General features: G+C 44.8%; 1 pseudogene; it reads left to right on the plus strand.

The window, feature by feature from the left end:
* The first annotated feature begins 832 nt into the window (after positions 1-832).
* LOC120655890 lies at positions 833-2,066 on the plus strand (annotated as a pseudogene).
* Positions 2,067-6,831: the final 4,765 nt, after the last annotated feature.

A 6,831-nucleotide genomic window follows, 5' to 3' on the forward strand; every position in this document is an offset into this window, starting at 1 on the left:
CATCCTCCTTCCTCCCCACGCTGCCGCACCCCCTGCCCCCGCGGCCCCCACCGCCGCTCCCTCCTTCCTCCCCTGCCCCGGTGGCGGCGCCTGCTGCAATAAGGGGCGGCGGCGCCGGCACGTTTGGCAGGAGGAAGCAGGCGTTCAAGAAGAGGGCGCGATGCGGGCCGCGGAGGACAGGGTCGTTGCGCCGCTCAGGGGAGGGAGGGAGGGCGCCGGGGGAGGCCGCGCCGGCGAGCAAGGAGAGAGGAGGAAGGAGATGAGATAGGAGAGAGAGGGAAATAGAGAGAAGAGAGAGGGGTTGTAATGCTGACAAGTGGGCCCACTGCCACGCGGCGTCCACGTCAGCGAACCGGCCACCAAAATAGCCGGATGGCCAAATGTGAACGGTTTTGATAGTTGAGTGGTCGGAGATATCCGGTTTTGGAGTTCGTTGGCCAAAACCAAACCGAGGCAAGAGTTGGATGGCTAAAAATGGACTTTACCCTTATTTTATTGAAACGGGAACTGCCAAGTCCCGGCGTTACATTTTTGCAGGCAGTCTTCTACCAAGCATGATGCAGTCTATTTCGTAATGACGCAGTCTGTTTAATTCTGAATGTCCAATCGATCGTTGTTCAAAACTATTAGAGCACGACAACAAAAACTTTGATGAGTTTTACATGTCCCCAGGGTGTTTGCAATTTTAGGACTGGGCTTCTATCTATTCCGTCAGCTGGTTTTCCGTTTGGATTCTGTGGCCCATTCAGTTAGCTGGTTTTCCTTTTGGATTCCGTGGCCCATTTCATCTTAGGGTTCACTCTGTGGCCTTGTTCCCCGACTGATTGTCTCTGTACGCCGCCACGAGTTCCTCGATTCTTTGAGGAACCAGAACCAATCCTCCACTTAGAGTCCGATGAAGCATATCCGGTACAGATCTAGCGTGTGCAGAAGCGGCAACAATGAATGGTCAGTCCTCCATTTCTCAATCCTAAGTTTCCCTGTTTCTTGGTCGCCCTCTCCGATCCATTTCGTAAATTTATGCGGCAGGAGAGATTGGCCCAATCTGCCATCGGAGCTTACCGAGCAGATCGCAAGCAGGCTGCTCCGGTACGACGTGGCCGAGTACATCCGGCTCCGCGCCACGTGCAAAGCGTGGAGGGAGTGCATCTGCTACTCGAGCGACCTGGACAGCCGCCAACGGTTGCGATTTTTATGAGGGGTCAGCTGTGGAACATCGCGTATGCCAAGCCCGGCGACGAGCGCTGGGCGCTCGTAGATGACAAAGGCTGGAGGACCTTTCCCAACCGGAGTGTCATCAGTGCCAGTGATGGAGAACTGCTAAGGTATGTCTGGTACCTATCTGCTGTGACGCTGCGTGGGCGCATATACTTCGCGACATTCCAGGGGAACGTATTGAAACTGATGCTTCATCCCAGGCCTCGGATGGTACCCGTGGTGAAGGACCAGTCCGGCCGTATGATCTGGCACTGTGGTATTCTCACGCACAACGTGGTCTCCTACCTTGTCCCTGCTGATGACAACCACCGCAGCTTGCTGATGGTGCGCTACCACGGCAGCCTTGAGCACCTCAGCCCTCATGAGCAGAGGTGCATGAAGCGGAGGAAGAGGACCACATTGCTCAAACTCCCTGGCGACAGGCCCGGCCGGTACAAGTGGCACCAGTTGCAAGTGTTCAAGGTAGACCTTGCGGGGAAGAAGCTGATTCCCGTGGAAAACATCGGCCATCGTGCGGTTTTTGTTGGGGATGTCACATGCATCTCCGTCTCCATTCAGAGATTCCCCTCTGTCTATGGCAATGAATGCAGTGTATCTCGGGATGAACAGCCACTGCTCTTTTGCTTGCGGCGTGCTCCACCTCAATGACAATACGATCGAGCCGCGGCTTGAGCATGTCCTTGAAGGTGGGGGCAAAGCGCCTCTTGGTTTTGATAGGACCTTCCGCGGACCAGAAAGGATTGTGCCCCTCGCTCGCCCCTGTAGTCTTGAGGAGTACCTTGTCTGCCATGTTGGCTTCAAGTATGGGATCAAAGATTAATGTTGCCTTCTGGCATGGTTTGAATTTACCTGGTGTCCTTGGTCTTATCAATCTCCTGTTGTGGTAAGGGCATTCTGTCTGTTCTTTTGTTTCAGATCCTAATCAGTCACATGGTTTTAATATGCCATCTCTGCCACAAAAGTCAGTGCCAACCGTTCTTCTTGGAAAGCTTTATCAATCTTCTGTGTATTGGATTCTTATTGCATCTTTCTGAATAATACTATATTTTTTCCATGGTCATCGTAGTTAAGTAAATAATCTGATAAAATGCATATCATGTGTTGTATGGGGGCAGAGTGGGGCAGTTCCCATTCATGAGCTGTCTATCATCTTTCATTAGCATTGCATGCGTGGCCTGTGTGATGCTTTGCGGTCAAATGAATTTGATGTGTTGATTGCTTTTGATCATCTAAATTTAAAATTTTTGATGGTGCAACAAGGAGTCACTGTGATCAAGGAGATTAGGAGACCATGTTCAGTTCAGAAACCTGGGATGGAATCTCATGTCTTATATGTTATTAAAGTAACTTTGAATACATATGTAAGTTAATCAAACTAGTCGTCTTTGGCCTTGTTTGGATTCATGAGTTATTTTTTATCCTTTTCTCAAATAATCCAAATAACACTATAGAGAACCAAACAGATGTGTTATTTTATAGCTATTTGAGTTATTTTGGTGGAGGGCTATTTCCCCAAAAATTATCCCGCCAGAAAATGATATTTGGGTTATTTTGAGTGGGGTCCACTGCAGCAAAAGAGAGATAATAGGACTTCAATGATTGAGAAAGTGCATTAAATGCCAAATAATCCTTGGATCCAAATAGCTCAAGGGTTATTTTGGTGGAGCACTATTTCTATGGGCTAAAGAATAACCTAAAAAATAACTTGATCGTGACTGATAAGGTCTAGGGACAAACAAAGCGTCCGTTGCACTTCCTGGAAGATCATCAACTTATGAATTCAAACGCGCGTATGGGCGCGTTCAAATTACAAGTGGAGACTCAAAAGGCTTCGCCCAACCTTTAGTAGTGATATAAGCATGTCAACAATAATTAAAATATTGCATAGTTCTTTCCGGATTGAGAAAATGTGATGTAAAAAAATTGATGTAGAAAACAAGACTTTGATTGTAGGGAAAATTCGATTCATGCCACCACAACTCCGTGAAATCAAGGAGCCGGCACTAACGTGCCTGAACAGGACCTGGCGGGCACGTTAGTGCCGGTTAGATATACCAGCCGGCACTAACGTGCCACCCCCAACGATCGTCACAACAGACACAACGTTCACAAGCCAAGTTAGTGCCGGCCGGATATTCTAGCCGGCACTAACTTGGCACGGGGCACGTTAGTGCCGGTCAATATCTCTAGCCGGCACTAAACGGCGCCACTTTGTGCCGGCTAGACCTATTGGCCGGCACTAAGTTGCCCTTTATACATCCACACGCCTTCTTCCCCCAGCCCGACCCAACCATTTTGGCCGAGCTCCTCCTCTCTCCCATGGCGTTTTAGAGAGGAGTTGGTGGCCATTTTCTCTAAAATTTGTGTGGATTTCACCCATCCAAGTGCACCAAAGGTTAGTAGCTTCTTCCCCTCTTCTTTCACGGTGTTTATTTTTTCGTTTCATGCATTCTAGATTAAAAAAATAGTGATTTTAAGGTTGAGGAAAAATGAGCATAATTTTTCGATTTGTTCATTAATTTGAGCAAAGTAGAATTGATTTGTTACTTTTTAGAGAAGGTTTACTAGATAGTTTGACTATAACACATTTAGAGTAATTTTTTTTGAATTATTTCACGGGGACACATTTATAGTAGAATTGTCTCTCAATTATAATTAGGTATTAATTACTAGATTACCTTTACTAACAAAGGGTTAGATCTTCTCTATACAATATACGACTAAGTGGTGGTATTGTACACTGTAAAAGACCTCAATTATAAAAGTGAATCAACAAAATATACTTGTTTCTAAAAATAAAGGTCCAAACACTCCAAGACATCAAATTATAACAAAATATATTGGTTAAGACTGTTGTTTAAATTCTTAATTGGGATTCTTTCTGAAACGACGAATGACAATTGGTTCTCATTTGCTTGTCTGACAAAAACTTATACGAACTATTTCTGTTGAACAGTAGAATGCATTTCTTTGTCAACTTGACTCTCCTAATTTCCGTACAAACTTCTGCTACAGTGTATACTGACGGCACCTAAGATATTGAAATACAGTGTTTAGAGCTATATGAATAAGTCTAGGTTAAGTATATCCACGACATTGAGATCATGAGTTTAACTTCGCCTGTGCCTTACGAAAATCAGGAAGACTCGGAATTTTCTAGTATTAGAAAGCAAGCCAGTGAAAATTATAATTTCACTCTGTTGCAATAAGCTGAATTAAAATGAAATGGACTATACATGTCAATCATATCTCTGTTCCTGCAGCAGTTAACTTCCTAGGGGTGGACTTCTAATTTATTTTTTCATCTACATTTGATTGTGGTGATAATGTTGACTAAGGTTAGGTTTATGTAAAAGAAAGCATTTTGATCAAGTTGTCACTTTCATCGTCTTATAAACTTTCAGCTCCTGATTTTTTTAATTTGTACATAAGTTCCACAAGAAATAAGTTTCGCCGATAGTTTGCATATTCTAGTTTCTTTGGATAATTTGTGTTGGATGTTGAGACATTTATTTGTGTTCATTCTTTTAGCGACAATTATCCCAATTTGAGATATGTAGAATTGATTTTTGTTTTTATACGGTAATTAATTACAGATGGATCGGCAATGGATGCACGGAAGCCGGAGCACCTCGGCGTGGATTCAGGGTTTAGATTCTTTTCTAAAGGCGGCAATGGCAAATAGGTCGCCAAGGGTTTAATGTGTTGTCCATGTAGTGTTTGCGAAAATAAAAAGGAATTCCGGAAAAGAGATACTCTATGGAATCACCTGGCCTTGAATGATTTCATGAGTAACTATAGCCTTTGGACCAAGCACGGCGAAGTTGGAGTTATGATGGAAGATAATGAAGAAGATGACGATGGTGATAACAATCTTCCAGATTGGGCATGGGTTCATGAAGCAGGTGGCTTTCAAGATGAACCAATGGACGAGGATGAAGCAAATGTTGCATAAGAGGAGCCACCTGATGAGCTAGGTTAGGCGTTGCTTGATGCACAGAAAGATAGTGAGACTGTGAAGGAGGCATTAAAGTTCGAGAAGATGTTGGAGGATCACAAACGTCCGTTGTTCCCTAGTTACAAACCGGAGCAGAAGAAGTTGGGTACCACGCTGGAGATGCTGAAATGGAAGGCAACTAATGGTGTCACCGATAAGGGATTTGGTGAGCTATTAAAGATTGTAAAGAACATGCTTCCTGAGGGTAATGAACTGCCGTCAACAACATACGAAGCTAAAAAGATGGTTTGCCCTCTTGGATTGGACGTGCAGAAGATTCACGCATGTCCTAACGACTGCATTTTGTATCGCGGCGAATACGAGAACTTGGAAGCTTGTCCTGTTTGCAGCGCATTGTGGTATAAGATCAGACGAGATGATCCAGGTGATGTTGATGGGCAGCCAGTAAAGAAGAGAGTTCCCGCAAAGTTGGTGTGGTACTTCCCTATAATACCATGTCTGAAGCGCTTTTTCAAAAACAAGAATAACGCTAAGTTGATGCGGTGGCACAAAGAAGACCGTAAGGAGGATCACATGATCAGATACTCAGCAGATGGGTCCCAGTGGAGAAACCTGAACCGAGAGTATCCTCAATTAGACAACGACCCAAAGAATATAAGATTTACTCTAAGTGCGGATGGAATGAATCTGTACGGTGAGTTTGGTAGCGCTCATAGTACATGACCTGTGACCCTATGTATGTTCAACCTTCGTCCTTGGTTGTGCCTAAAGCGTAAGTTCATCATGATGCCGGTGCTTATAGAAGGGCCACAAGAACCTGGCAATGATATTGATATGTTCCTGTAACCCTTGATGGATGATCTCTTACTGCTCTGGAAAGAAGAAGGTGTACGTGTGTGGGATGAGTATAAACAGGAGTCCTTCAACCTCCGAGCTTTACTTTTTGTATGCATCAATGATTGACCTGCGCTTGCAAAACTTTCGGGACAGTCAAACATGGGATACATGGCATGCACCCACTGTTATGATGAAACCGATAGCATTTATTTGAAACACTGTAAGAAGTGCGTGTACATGGGCCATCACCGATTCCTTCCTACCGATCACCCCTTAAGAACCGAAGGGAAGCATTTCAAAGGAGAGTTGGAAACTCGTCCTAAGCCTCTGTTCCGTAACGGAAAGCGTGTGTTCTCGATGATCAAGGATGTGAAGGTAGTATTTGGAAAGGGTCCCGGTAGCCAACCTGTTCCCAAGGATGACCAGGGACATGTTCCAATGTGGAAGAAGAAGTCTATATTATGGAACCTACCTTATTGGCAAGTCTTACAGGTTCGCAACGCAATTGATGTGATGCATCTGTCGAAGAATCTTTGCGTGAAGACACATTGGAAGCAAGGCACGACATGCAGCAGCTAGCTGGACGACAAGGCTTGCAACCCGAGAAGAGAGACAAAGGACGCCACTATTTAAAACCTGCCAGCTATAATCTGAGCAAAGAGGAGAAGGAAAGTATGTTTGATTGCTTGAACAGTATCAAGGTCCCGTCTTTGTACTCCTCAAATATACATGGCATAATAAATGTGAAAGAGAAGAAAATCCAAAACTTGAAGTCCCATGACTGCCACGTCCTGATGACACAATTACTTCCGGTTATA

This window comes from Panicum virgatum, chromosome 1N (assembly GCF_016808335.1).
Source record: "Panicum virgatum strain AP13 chromosome 1N, P.virgatum_v5, whole genome shotgun sequence".
Classification (NCBI taxonomy): domain Eukaryota; kingdom Viridiplantae; phylum Streptophyta; class Magnoliopsida; order Poales; family Poaceae; genus Panicum; species Panicum virgatum.